Genomic DNA, 15,035 nt, shown 5'->3' on the forward strand with positions numbered 1-15,035 from the left:
GCCGGACCTAGGTTTGATTCCGTACATATGTGGGGCGGAGGGGTAGCCTAGTGGTCAAAGCATTTGCTCATAATGCCGGACCTAGGTTTGATTCCGTACATATGTGGGGCGGAGGGGTAGCCTAGTGGTCAAAGCATTTGCTCATTATGCCGAACCTAGGTTTGATTCCGTACATATGTGGGGTAGCGGGGTAGCCTAGTGGTTAAAGCATTTGCTCATAATGCCGGACCTAGGTTTGATTCCGTGCATATGTGGGGTGGCAGGGTAGCCTAGTGGTCAAAGCATTTGCTCATAATGCCGGACCTAGGTTTGATTCCGTACATATGTGGGGCGGAGGGGTAGCCTTGTGGTCACAGCATTTGCTCATTATGCCGGACCTAGGTTTGATTCCATACATATGTGGGGCAGAGGGGTAGCCTTGTGGTCACAGCATTTGCTCATAATGTCGGACCTAGATTTGATTCCGTACATATGTGGGGCGGAGGGGTAGCCTAGTGGTCAAAGCATTTGCTCATAATGCCGGATCTAGGTTTGATTCCGTACATATGTGGGGCGGAGGGGTAGCCTAGTGGTTAAAGCATTTGCTCATAATGCCAGACCTAGGTTTGATTCCGTACATATGTGGGTGGTTAAAGCATTTGCTCATAATGCGGACCTAGGTTTGATTCCCTAGTGGTGGTTAAAGCATTTGCTCATAATGCCAGACCTAGGTTTGATTCCGTGGGACGGCGGGGTAGCCTAGTGGTCACAGCATTTGCTCATAATGCCGGACCTAGGTTTGATTCCGTACATATGTGGGGCGGCGGGGTAGCCTAGTGGTTAAAGCATTTGCTCATAATGCCGGACCTAGGTTTGATTCCGTGGGGCGGCGGGGTAGCCTAGTGGTCACAGCATTTGCTCATAATGCGGACCTAGGTTTGATTCCGTACATATGTGGGGCAGCGGGGTAGCCTAGTGGTCACAGCATTTGCTCATAATGCCGGACCTAGGTTTGATTCCGTGGGTATGTGGGGCGGCGGGGTAGCCTAGTGGTCACAGCATTTGCTCATAATGCCGGACCTAGGTTTGATTCCGTACATATGTGGGGCAGCGGGGTAGCCTAGTGGTCACAGCATTTGCTCATAATGCCGGACCTAGGTTTGATTCCGTACATATGTGGGGCGGCGGGGTAGCCTAGTGGTTAAAGCATTTGTTCATTATGCCGGACCTGTGAATGTCCAATGTGTGAAGCCCATTTGTGGTGTCCCCCACCGTGATATTGCAGGGATAATGCTAAAAGGGGCATAAAACCCTACTCACTCTCCTTACATATTTACAAGATGCGAAGCCCATTTGTGGTGTCCCAACATGGCAATAGTGGAAAGTTTGAAGTGGAAAAATGCAAAAATGATCATATTATCAACACTTTGTTTCATGCTACCTCCCTTGTATTGCTACACTATCTGCAGTTGTAACTGTGTCACTAGATGTATAGCCAAGTGCTTACTTGAAAATGCTTAAAATGGTCTCTTTTTCAAATGTTAACATTTGCCGTCAACACTGAAATGACAGGCATCCTATTGGTAGTAGAAGACTGACTACACATTTGTACATGTTGATACTAAAGACAAATTCATTGTTCATTTGCTTCAATACAGTGATACACTGAGCAATGGCGGGAGTGGATAACCCTATGAAACAACACAGGACCATACCTGGGCCCTGTTTCACAAAGCCACTCTCCTGCTACAACCATCACAGCTCCCATACTTTAACATAGTAGAATTAGCTACACTTGTTGGTGAAACAGACACCTCAACATGCACTGGTGCAATTGCAAGATGACTAAGATCAAAAACACCCTTGTGATTAGCAGACCTGATTGGTCCATTGAGGACCAGAACAACCACACTCCAAGGTACTGGTGACGTAAGGATCAAGCACTGTTCTAACTGAGGCTTGTAGTGGCTATGTCAATAAGTAGACCATGCAGGGCTTGCCTGCCGGTGAAGGTGCGCTGCAGCAGGGCCAAGGTAGATAAGCCCTCCAATCCCAGATCCACCATCTGACCTGGGGTCAAGGATGTCAACAGGGCCACCTACCTTCAACTAACACGCTGTAGTCTCCCAGGGATAGGTAGAGTCAGGCACTATAACAACAGGGGTGCATTCCAACCTGCTTACAGTATGAGTGCAGTGCTGTGCCAAGTAGACACCTACTCCTTAGGACACACCAACATCTGATGGTGGACTCGTCTGTCATACAGACCCTGAAGCAAATATATCCATGGAAGCTGATGTGAGTCTAGAAAATGTGGCAAGTCTAGATTTCCACAGCTTCAGGAAAATGAAGAAAGTTCACTGCTCCTTTCACTATATGTTTTTAATTTTTTACTATTAACTTTTTTTCTGTAAAACACGTTCATTTCAGAGACTAGTTGTTAGTCTAGTGGTGGACAGATACTTAGTTTCATATACAGCACAGCCAATACAGACCAACGGCCCCAGATGATATTTCAGCCCATCGTCACTAAGTTGCTGATTCAGCCATAAAGTGAGCTTATTTCAATATTGAAGCTATGTCCAGGAACACCAGAGATAGGCTTCAAGCAGAGTATAGATGTAGGGACTTGAACCAAGGAATACATCCTGATTGGTGAACACTAAACTACTAAGCTACCCCAAGTAACAACACTAAATGTGAACATTACTTCAAGCAAATACTATGTAGGGGCTTGAACCAAGGGATTTCAGCCTGATCGGTGAACACTTGAACCACTGAGCTACCCCAAGTAACAATGTAATTGTAGTAAATATAGCTTGAGTACTACAAACTTCATACAAGTGCAACACCATGATAAGGCTTTCTGTCCAAACAATAAATATCATGGTTTATTTAAAACTGTTTCCAATAACAAGTTTGAAAGGAAATTGTAAAGTTAGACACTACAGACTTGGATGTCATTTGCAGGTTTGAATATTACAATATTCAAAAAACATTGAAAATGTCTTGTCACTCATCACTCAGACCCTAATTTCCTGCCAACCCTATGTATAAGGTGTATTTGTGTAGGCCGATGTGTACAAGTTAATTTCAATCCCCATCCAATATTTAAGTGAATTCCATCAAGAAGTTGCATTTCATTTCAAAATGAGATTATCTTTTTGCATGTTATGATTGATTGTGTTAGAACAAAAACGAAAGAATGTGCATTTTGTAGGACTGAAGACAAATTAATTTTTCAGCCAAATGAAATTTGTCACAAAGTAACATAAAAATTAAACTTGCTCCACTTACCTGTCAGTTTAGGTAATGAAAACCTCAGATGTTTACTAACAGGTGATCTATGTAGATAGGAAGTGAGGTAAATTGATCACATATGGTGCAGCTACCACCACCACCCAACTCATTCACCTACTGGGGCTCGGGTAGCCTAGTGGTTAAAGTGTTCACTTATCATGCCGAAGACTCGGGTTTGAGTCCCCACATGGTTACAATGTGTGCAGCCCATTTCTGGTGTCCCCTGCCGTGATATTGCTAAAAGCAGCATAAAGCCAGACTCACTCACTCACTCATTCACCTACTCGTTTTTATACATGGCTTGCCCTTTTGAGTGCCTTCTTTGTGTTGAAGCACACATGCAACGCAAAAAAATTTTTTGCAGATTTTTATACCTTTCGGTATGGACACATTATCAAAAATGCAAATTCACCTTACAGAGTTGAAAAATAACGCAATGAAAAAGATCCGTGAAATCAGAGTTCAAACAATTCACTGAAAAAAACCAGCTGGGGTGAAAAGTGGTTTCAACACCTGTGCTGCGGTGCGCACTATAGCGCATGCGCAGTGAATAGGTTCGCCCGGCTTGAACCGTGATGTCCGGATTATAAGGTCGTGAGCAGGAGTAGTCTAATCTTGGTTGTGTACACAAACAACAAATAGTAAACAATCTCTTCGTTATGTAGATGAACCTTGTTAAGGATCTTGATCTACTCAGCTATGTGTCAACCAGTGAGGCGTTCCACATTTCAAGACAGAAAACCTTCACTGGCGGTGAGTACTTGGAGTAGGCTTTGGTGGACTTATCTGTAAATTTGGTCTCTCCACTATATGGCTGAAATAATGCACTCACATGGCTTGCCACTAATTTGAAATAGTTTGCCTGAACAGCCTTGAACCCATGAATCCTGCCTGGAAAAATAACAGAGGCCACAGACCCTACTTTCTGGCTGATGTCAACTGTACCCCAAATCATGACAGCTATCGAACACATCTCAAAACGTAATCATCATGGCATTTAGATGAGCTTTGACACCATTGGTAAAACATGATGTAACTTCCTTCCTACTCATGATTTTAACATTTTATCTTTATAAGATAAATGGAGATGTAGTAACTCATGAATTAAGATCAAACATGCTTTGATCATGTGTTTTCCCAGACCGGATGTGATGTTATCAAACCGGAAGTGAATTCAACTTTGATACCAGAATAGGGACTGATATTGGAGTAATTGAGAATTTGGCACACGTTTTCCCCAAACGGGAGTGATATTATTAACCCACGTCTGATTATAACTTTGTTATTAAGGTTTCAAGAGGCACAGGCTTTTCTATATTTACTGCTGTGCTGCTTTGGGCTTGTGGGAGCTTTGGGGGTAGCCTAGTGGTTAAAGCGTTTGTTCGTCATGCCGAAGACCAGGGTTCGATTTCCCACATGGGTACACTGTGTGAGGCCTATTTCTGGTGTCCCCCGCCGTGATATTACAGAAATATTGCTAAAAGCGGGCTAAAACCAAACTTGTGATCGCTCAAACGTGAAGTGATGTCAAACTGCAAGATCCGGTTCGGACTGGGCTGTAAACAACGACTGATCCTCTCTATTGGCCATCTTCCTCAAACTTCCACGTGTTGATGCCGAGGTTGAAACTAAATAGAAAACCGGGAATCAGTCCGTGAATTTGGCGTGAAACCAGCAAATAACATATAGACATATGTTCCTGTAACAATTGTAGTATAGAATTAGGTAAGCTCGCAAATCAATACAAAGAGTTCACTGTGGCAGTACGAAATAGTGCGGCATTTCAAATGCAGTATAATACGAGAGCAGTGATTATAGACACTCGTCGTAATATTAAGTTCCCAGTAATAGTGATCCAATTTGCAACCATAACTATATATAACTAGGGCTTGGCAGGGTATGGTCATCACACACAACTTGATATGTAACTGAGATCAAAGGCAAGATTTAACTCCCCTTATATACGGAAGCAAAAGATGTCATGAAATTCTACACTAAAGCAGAACAGGCTGCACTTTCCAGATTTGTCTGTCTAAACGAAGTTCAAGTCTAAATGCAGCACATCATTGCCCTTTACTGAATCTACAGGTGCAATATATAACAATGGAAACATTGTTGCACAACGTGTAACACTACCTCATATCAAAACAAATAAGTAGACATTTCTACACCGATGTATCTGGTTTCAAGCACCATATAACTAAGGTCCACGAGTACATTGTCGTTCAGGAGGACATACTTAGCATGGATTGCCTGGAGACTACGAATCCGAAATGAATCCGGTGGTAAGATTCAGTGACTGGTTGATTGCATGTCACTGAAACTCAGATGCCGGGATAGATGTTCATGTTGTCAATCATAGGATTGTCTAGTCCAGAATCGATTATGTACATACCGCCGTCATGCTGCTGAAATAGTCCTCACTGCTGCAGCGTTAACCAACAAGCAAACAGTATAAAACTACATATACTTGTTGATTTTACGAGCGCTTCTAGCTAGTCCTGATTTCGCTTTGTTCGCTGTGTTTGTATGTCAATGAATCATTGATTCCCTGAACGCTGTGTTTCAGTGAACTGATTGTTACATGCTGAGATATATGTAGAAGCAAATAATATTAAAGATGTGTCATCGGCGTGTAAAAGCTATAATCAGAGTGAGTTGGGTTTTACGCCGCTTTTAGCAATATTCCAGCAATATCACGACGGGGGACACTAGAAATGGGCTTCACACATTGTACCCGTGTGGGAATCGAACCCGGGTCATCAGCGTGACGAGCGAACACTTTCACCACTAGGCTACCCCACCGCCCCGCTATTATCAGAAGCTATCGAGCACTAGATTACAGGCTGAGTCGAAGAAGAATTTAACAAGATGCATATTCTATTTTAATCGTGCTGTGTTCCGATTGATGACACCAAATATTGCAACCCATCTGTGAGGGTGGCTAAATATCAGACAAACAAAAAATTGTGATATATTTGATAAGGGTATCTCAGGTGATATTGAATGTGACATGACGTGAACACAGAAGTCCATTTCCGCAGTGCAATGTAAAGAGCAGAATGAAGTGGGAGATTATAAGTGTATACTTTCTGTTGGCCGGCATGTTATAATGTAAACGTATTGTAGTGTAGTGTAAATATTGTACCTTAAAGTCCATGTTTATTTGTAAGTGTTGTTGTCGACGACCCGGTTAGAATTGGTTTTCCGTAACCCATGCTTGTCGTAAGAGGCGATCGGGTGGTCAGGCTCGCTGACTTTGTTGACACATGTCATCGTATCCCAATTGCGTAGATCGATACCCATGCTGTTGATCACTGGATTGTGTGGTCCAGACTCGATTAGTTACATATCGCCGCCATATAGCTGGAATGATGCCCGGTGCGGCGTAAAACTACAATACATATATTTTAAAATATAGAAATCGATATTTCAGAGACCCTGTTCCAGAGCAGATGGGCTTATATACAGTACAATGTTGACAACATTATGTAGATTTATGTAGTGTTATTTACTGTTTAAAGATCACATATACTCTAGGGGGGGTACAAATACATAAATCACTAATTGACATCGTTATTAATGAAACCCCGTCATTAAAACTACTCATTTCGATCCTTAATTAACTTAAATCGACCTTTTTGACAACAGTGCACAATTCTCACCCGCGAACGAAATTTCAACCAATCAGAGCGGCGCGTCTCTGTGACGTCATATGAGGAATAGATATGAGGGCCGATGCAGAATTCATGTACATTTCAGGGGGTAAATTATCTTGTTTACAGTTGGACAGATTAGTTAAACTGATGAAAACGGTTTCTTTGAGTATTACAACCAATAATATTTAATTCCTCTATTCAGTGTATATATACATAAATACAGACAGACGTGTGTGCATGCACAAACGCACACGCACGCACACGATAGTATACAAACGCTAACATTTTATACAGGAATAGTACAAGTCTGGCAATATTTAATATGTCGGTTATCTCTTAGGGATAAGTTACACGACGGGGGCTCAGTCCGATGTTCTCGGTGCGCATGCAGTCATTTCTGTACGCAAATCTTCTTGTAGACACGTTGGGGTTGAACGTACTTTTAGCCTCCTGAACACCGATAGATGAACAGATAATGCAGAACTTTCACCATACGACTTGCCTATGGTGTCCAGGCATAGAGTCAGAATTTTATGTGAGCTTTGTTTGATAGAGATAATTTGTAAGACCACATGGAGTTGACCCAGTCGAATATGTAACATTTGGTGTTTGAAGTCTGTAAGCTGAAGACCCGTGAAGGTCTGGGTTAGAATATTGATCTTCAGTAACCCATGCTTGTCGTAAGAGGCGACTAACGGGATCGGGTGGTCAATCTCGCTGACTTGGTTGACACATGTCATCGGTTCCCAATTGCGTAGATCGATGCTCATGCTGTTGATCACTGGATTGTCTGGTCCAGACTCGATTATTTACAGACCGCCGCCATATAGCTGGAATATTGCTGGGTGCGGCGTAAAACTAAATTCAATCTCTCACTCACTGTAAGCGGACAGACCTGCCTGTAGGTCGTTATTTTACTAGTGCTTCGTTTGATAGTTGGCGCGTTTTCACATTACGAGTATTTCTGAATTCTGCAGTGTTTGTCCTTTACAAACTGACAACTAACAAACTGAGTTAAAGTGTTTACTTTAACTCTAGTGACTGACTGACTGACTTGTCTTCACAACAAAATCAACATCCACGTCAATATTCAAGTCTTCTGAAAAGTCTGAATCTGAATGTTCAGACACTCATATATGTCACAGCAGTGAGTCATTGGGGATGACTGACTGACTGACTGAGTTTGGTGTTACGCCGCTTTTAGCAATATTCCAGCAACATCACGGCAGGGGACACCGGAAATGGGCTTCACACATTGTACCCATGTGGGGATTCGAACCCGGGTCATCGGCGTGACAATCCAACGCTTTGACCACTAGGCTACCCCACCGCCCCCATTGGGGATGAAAAAGCTGTCGGCCATAAAGACCTGCAGAAGCTGCGTGTCCGAGTGGTTTTCAGTCGGCTTCGGGCCTAAGTATTAATGTGCCAAATATTTTTTCAGTTGTCCCTTAATTAATGACACACCAACTGTTTGAAATCACCCACCCTCTTTACAACGCCTTATGCTGAAATTAATTCAGCAGGCTACAGTAGAATTAAAACTTTGAAAGCTCCTTTTTGAGGCAACAGAATTCTTTCAACTTTGCTCCTACTTGGAGAACAAAAGATCTGCTGTTTAGCTGTTTTAGTGTCTTAAATAAATACCGATTTTGAGTGAAATGCATTCACACAGACTATGACTATTTTTTTTATCCCGTCATTCCAATTTTTAAGAAATCCATTTACACTATGTACAGTCTTACACTAGATCTGTTTCATCCGTTTCTGTGAAAAGAAAACAGAATTCATGCATGGCATGTTCAATCACCAGAATTGCCCTTGTGATGATAGACACATAACAATATTATGATATTGTTATGACATACTGAAATTTTATAATATCTCCCCGTGTTAAAACATTATTCGAAAATCATCGACCGCGAGATCCATTACGACTTCGAATTTGTAAAAATACAGATCTACGCACCGGCGGCAATTTTGAGGGGACAAAATATACAACGCAAGCAAAAAATGCCAACTACTGTTGAAAACAGCTAACAGTAACGATTGAAGGTGATTAAAAACTTACTTCTATTATATATTTTGGATTTTACGGGAATTTGAATCAATTTAGAAAAGTGTAACAATGGTCGTTTTCCAACTCGTGCCTATTTTACCTCCTTGAGTGCCATGCCGTACGTGCTTCCGGTTTCATCAAGGGTGGGTACAATTACAAATATTGTGATAATGTTTCATGATCTGCATTATTTATGTCTAGAGTCGTTTTCTTTGAACGTTTTTGAGTTCAGATTCTGCTTATGAACGCGTATTTTCAAACATCTTTCGTGTCTTGTCACCTAAAAACCGCGAATTTGGCCACGCCCTTACGCGTCACCTACGGGTGTCAACAATGTCAGTGTCGGAAGGTTTATCCAACAAAATCATTATGAACTCGATAAATATGATAATTTTGTTACAAAGACAATAAAATTTACCTAATCAGACCATGTAATTAATTCCAGCGAAAATAGTTGGATCTATCAAAAGGATTGCACATTTTTTCGGTATCACGATGCATGTGGAGTTGTTTGTTTACCGCCGTTGCCATGATCGTTCCTATTCGTCCAATCGGTGATGTAACATTGAGATTGTTTTTGTTTATAAATAATTAAACCGAAAGTTACTAATTTTTAGAAAATGTGAAACTTTAGTGTTTTCTCTTCACCAAAGAACAACAGGCGTGTGATACCATTACTGAGCGCGGTCAAAGCCGCATTTAAGACATTACAGTTTGTTAAAATGTTGCTTGTTATGTCATCATTTTTACCGCGGTTAATATGTGAGGAAAGGATTTTATGTGACTTCACCAAACTAATATTTTGTTATCTCCCTTTGGTCATAGTGTCAACTCGTCTTATTATTTCAGTAGTTTAATTAACAAATGATTGGATTTGGCAACACCTTGTACTGTATTCTGGTCTAACCTGTCACATTTGTCTTTTCATATGGAGCTCAATGAAATATTGATAGTAAGTTATTGTGTAACTGCAATAACCTTTGTGCAAAGCAAAGCAAGTCATTGCTTCTGACATGGAGGCACGACACTTTGAGTTAAAAATTACATTGATTCGGCAATATTGCATCACGGGGCATTGACTTACATCACTTCAAAGCGGTGTCTCTTGTGACTCCACGCCCTTGTGAGCTGCAGTTACCAAACTTGACACTGACCTTTGTAGTTGAAAGACCTTTGCCCTGTTACAAAGACTGCGTAAATACATGGAGTTGAAACTTAGCATGCAGTTTCCTCAATATCTTTTTGTTATCAATATCTATAATGTTATTGTTGTTCTTGTGGTTGCTCTTTAGAACTTCTTGGCATAGGGCATAAACTTGGTGTGATATAAAGTAATGTATAAGGATCCATGTTTGTTCAAGGTATCATAAGTTGTCCAAAAGATCAGTACCCTTAAATGTCAGTCTTATACTCTCTTTCACAGAACCTTTTGCACACATTTTTCTTAATCACTAAATAATTTGTACTTAATAAAGGCAGAAGTGTCAAGGGATTATTAGATATATTAGAAGTGAGGAGTGCTACAGAGCCCAGTGGATCTATTGTAAACCACAGTAAAATGTATTACACATTTGCTTGTCCACTATTGATGGTATGTTCCTTGAAAATAGACCAAAATCCACAACACCATTATTTTCATGGAAAAGTATTTACAGGTGGAGTAAAAGTCTCTGTCATCATCAGTTTAATTGTATAAATTGTGAAATTTAGGGTATGGAATGCAAAGGGCTCTTCATTGTTATCACTTGCTTAACTAAACTTTTGTCGAAAACTTTAATCAAGGTGGTTAGAAATTCACTATGCGGAGACCGAGTGAGTGGTGAGTGAGTATGGTTTTACGCCGCTTTTAGCAATATTCTTGGAAATTTTAATATAAATTGTATATTTATATACTTATCCAATCTCACGACTTGCACGTCTCTCTCTTGCTTCGACTTTTAGTGGAACGACTGTAAACTTTTTTCCATAGGCCTCCTTGTCCATTCGCCCGTGCACTCCATGCTGCTCTCCTTAATTAGCTTCCTAGTTCCTAATAAAGCTTGCAGCATGCTCCACTAATTGCCCACGTGACTACTTTGAATGATCATTCTCATCTTGGAGCCAACGTTGTAATCTGAGTAGTGGGGAGGCCAGGCGGGCATCCATCGCGTGAGATAGGATTAGTATATAAATATACAATTTATACTAAAATTTCCAAATTTTTAAACTTATCCTATCTCACGATTTGCACTTATCCCACGGTTGGATGGCGGGCCGCAGATTACCCTTCTGTCTGGACAGTGCGAACAGCTGGTCTTGGAGTTGTGTGGACTGATGACAACCGTAGATAGTGATGTACAAGGGAGGCCTGTTACGCATGCACGCCACTCCTATGCTTGTAGTGGGTTCTCCGGAACCCCTTGGCTTACTAAGCACGACTCCCAGGGAGATGGGTGCTCCCGAGCGATGTGGTGTTTGGCTGCAACCTTGTACAAGACAAGGGGCCTTAACTTCGGCAAGTAGGCCTCACCTGCGCCACGATTTACAAGGTAACCCGTAATTAAAGTCTTGCGACTAGAATCGGGCCAGCCCCTGCTTCAAGAAGGCCCCCAGACACCGACCGAGGGCGGGTGAAAGAGAAACACAACTCGGCATCTCCAAGGTTTAACGTTCAGTTCCGGGCAGCATCAAATTGACCCTCACTCCTTTGCCTAAGCTTAGTCAAATGATGTGCCCGGCAACTTTGGAGGCAGAATGCAACGAAATCCACTGGAATTCGGAGTGTCACACTTCACTGACGTAATTGCTCCGTGGAGTAGAGGTCAGTAAGCGTGAATGTCGAACACCTCTGCATCACCATACTGATTGTGCCTCAGGTCCTAGATTGTTCCGATGCCTTGGTATGGAGGCCAAGTAAAGTAGTTCTTAAACCCATATAATGAGAACAAAAGGTTGAGATCCAGTTCAACTTTTATTAAGTATATACAAGGAAGCAGTAACGCGAATGCGGAACCGTCCCTCATCTGCGTTGTTGGGCTGATGTAAGCTGCTGAGCCAGTACAAGAGGCCTGAACTGGTGTAGTCCCTTGACATCCGTGACAGACAGGTCTCACAGGTAATGTGAAGAGAAGACTGTATCAGAATGCCAGAAGCCAGAAGGAGCAGTTGCTATGGAGGGCCATCGTCGAGGCTAGTGCACGAGTCTCATGAGGATTGGAAGCGGCTGGAGGAGGCAACCCTGCAAAGGTGTAGGCTCACAGGATCGTGGCGCGCATCCAGAAGGCCAATGTGGTCCTGGAAACCTCAGTTCTTGAAGTGGTCGACAAGGGTATGAAGAGGCGCTTCCGTAGCCGTTGACGATCCTTGGAGGCAGCAAGGTAAACGTGTAGAGCCCTAACAGGGCAGAGTGTCAAATCTTCATTATCATCAGGCCCAAGAATGGTGGACAGCGGGGGAATGGTAAACATCTTGTCCGGTTGCCCTGGCAGTTGGTTTTTCGCAATGAAGTCCCAGTGGAGACCCAGGAAAGCCTTGCCATGCTTCTTCCTCTCGAACCGCACCCGATTGACATCAAACGCATGCAGTTCAGATATACGAGCAGGAAGAATGTCTTGAATGTCACTTGTTCGAAGTCCTTGTCTTCTATAGGTTCATAATCTGTAGAAATCATATGACGAAGGACGACGGACAGATCCCAGGCCAGAGGTGTGAACTGGTCTGGACTGGTCAGAGAGTCTATAGGAGCGTAGTAGATTCTGCAACTCGGGAACAGTGGAAATCTTCGTGCCCGTGGTGGTAGCCAAAACCAAGTTGATGGCGGCTAAGTAGGTAGCTAACGTAGTACCCTTGAGTTTCTTAGTAGTGTGGAGATGCTTGGAGAAACTCAGCAACGACCTGAGCCGAGGTGGAAGTGGGAGATGCAATTCCCCTAAGCTTGCAATAGTCTTCAAACTTCTTCCACTTGTTGTCATACAAGGAACGGGTCGAAGTACGATGCGCTGAAGTGATAGCTGTGGCTACTCGGCGAGAGTAGCCCTTAGCTATGAGAGACCTCTGAAGATGCGTCAAACGTGTAGATTGAGGATCTGAGGTGACCTGTGGCGCAGTTCCGAGTGAGGGTGAAGAAGTAGGTCGTCCCTGGTTGGGAAGCGGTACTGGGTTTGGCTCTGCCAGGCTTCTTAGGCTGAAGAACCAACTTCTCGCTGGAGCTGGAGGGGGGAACGCGTAGGCATTGAGACCCTCCCATGATATTGCCAACGCGTCGAGGTCCCACGCCAAGGAGTCTGGGATTGGTGATACGAACTTTGGAAGTTGGTTCTATTTGAGGCAGTGATAATGGGTAGATCATCGATGAAAGATCTGGGGCAGTAACTTCCACTCTGTCGGGGGATGGTCGGTTGGATCGGGACAAGGCATCGGCGATCACATTTTTTACCCCGGGAATGTGTCTGGCTCTGGCTACGATGTTGAGTGAGTCGATGAGATGGAAGAACCTGATCGCCCATTGTAGCAGATTCGCCGAGCCTGTCGAGCCTAGATGATTGTCAAATTGTCTGATTGGATCAAAAGACTGGTTGATTGAAGCTCTGTTGCCCAATGTGAGATGGCTTGAATTACCGCCTTGCATTCCAGCTCGTTTATATGAAGTACCCGTTCGACGGATGACCACAGCCCTGCCACTTGGTGGTCGAGGAACTGAGCTCTCCAACCCATGAGGGATGCATCGACGAATAGGTGATGAGTCGGTGCAAAGGGCATCATAGAGACTCAGACGCAAACCTTCCGTTCATCGAGCCACCATTGAAGGACTGGACGAAGCGGTTCTGGAAGGCAAATTAGTTCCTTGGGGTTATCAGCCTGAAGGTACGGGCGTAGAAATCGCTGTATCGGCCGAAGTTGGAGCTGGCCTCTGTACGTTAAGGCTTGAGCTGACGTCAGAAGGCCCAGTAGCTCCTGCCACTGTCGTAAGGTTCTCGCCTGAGTGCTGGAGGAATGCATTGCTGAATCTTTATCCACCTGTCGTGAGGTACGAACATCATCCCCTGACGAGTGTCGAACAGTGCTGCGATGAATTGGAGTTTCTGAGTCGGTATTGGTTCCGATTTCGCGATGTTCAACAGCCACCCTAACTGTCTGAGCAGCGTGGTGGTGAACTGTAGCTGGCGAAGCAATACGATCGGATCCTGTTGAGCCTGGATGCAATCGTCTTTGTAGCTTTCAAAGGTGATCCCTTGAAAGTGGAGGAGCTCGTTATGGGTTTGGTAATTCGGGTAAAAAGCCATGGGGCCATGGAAATTCCAAATGGTAGGACTTTCCATTGGTAGTGATTCCCGTTGAACACGAAGCGAAGGTACTTCTGGTGTTCTGGAATCGGGCATTGAACAACTTCATATTGAAGATGAGCCAGAGTTTGTTGGAATTTTTCTTTGGAACCAAGATGGGGGCGTAGAATCCTAGAATGACGGGCGATGGACCTAGGAGCTCTATCGCTAGTTTGTCTAATAGCGTACCTATTGTGGATTGCAGAGTCTGAAGCTGGTCCACAGTCCGGATGCCACGTCAGAGGATGACTGCCAAGGTGGAACTGCGTATAACTGATAGCCGTGAAGTAGCAGATTGGTTACGTCACGGATTTTTGAGGATGGTCCAATTCGGGGCGAAGATCTGCAATCTCCCACCTACCGGAGTGTTGTAAATCGGAACGACTGGGGGCGGGAGGTCCCAGTCGTGCGATTTGTCTCAAGCCGTCACTGCTTCCCGGCACTGGTCCCTGGGCCAGAGTTGGTCCTGGGGGGGCGACGGGAGGAACCACCACGGCCAGATCTGTTTCCTCTGCCACGGCCTTGAGTGGATTCGCCACGAAAAAGATTGCGTAAATCCGGATTGGTAGGGGTGAACTGTGCAGTTCGACGCTGTTTTAATGAGTCCTGGACTTCTGTATCTTTAACAGTTCAATCGAGACTTGAAAGTGGGTTTCTTTATCAACTTTATTTGATACTTCTTGGATGCTACCATAGAAGAGGGAGTCAGTAAACCAAGGCTGGCAAAACAGTTCTGTT

Source organism: Haliotis rubra, unplaced genomic scaffold (assembly GCF_003918875.1).
Source record: "Haliotis rubra isolate DU_JTF1 unplaced genomic scaffold, ASM391887v1 Scf69, whole genome shotgun sequence".
In the NCBI taxonomy this organism is placed as follows: domain Eukaryota; kingdom Metazoa; phylum Mollusca; class Gastropoda; order Lepetellida; family Haliotidae; genus Haliotis; species Haliotis rubra.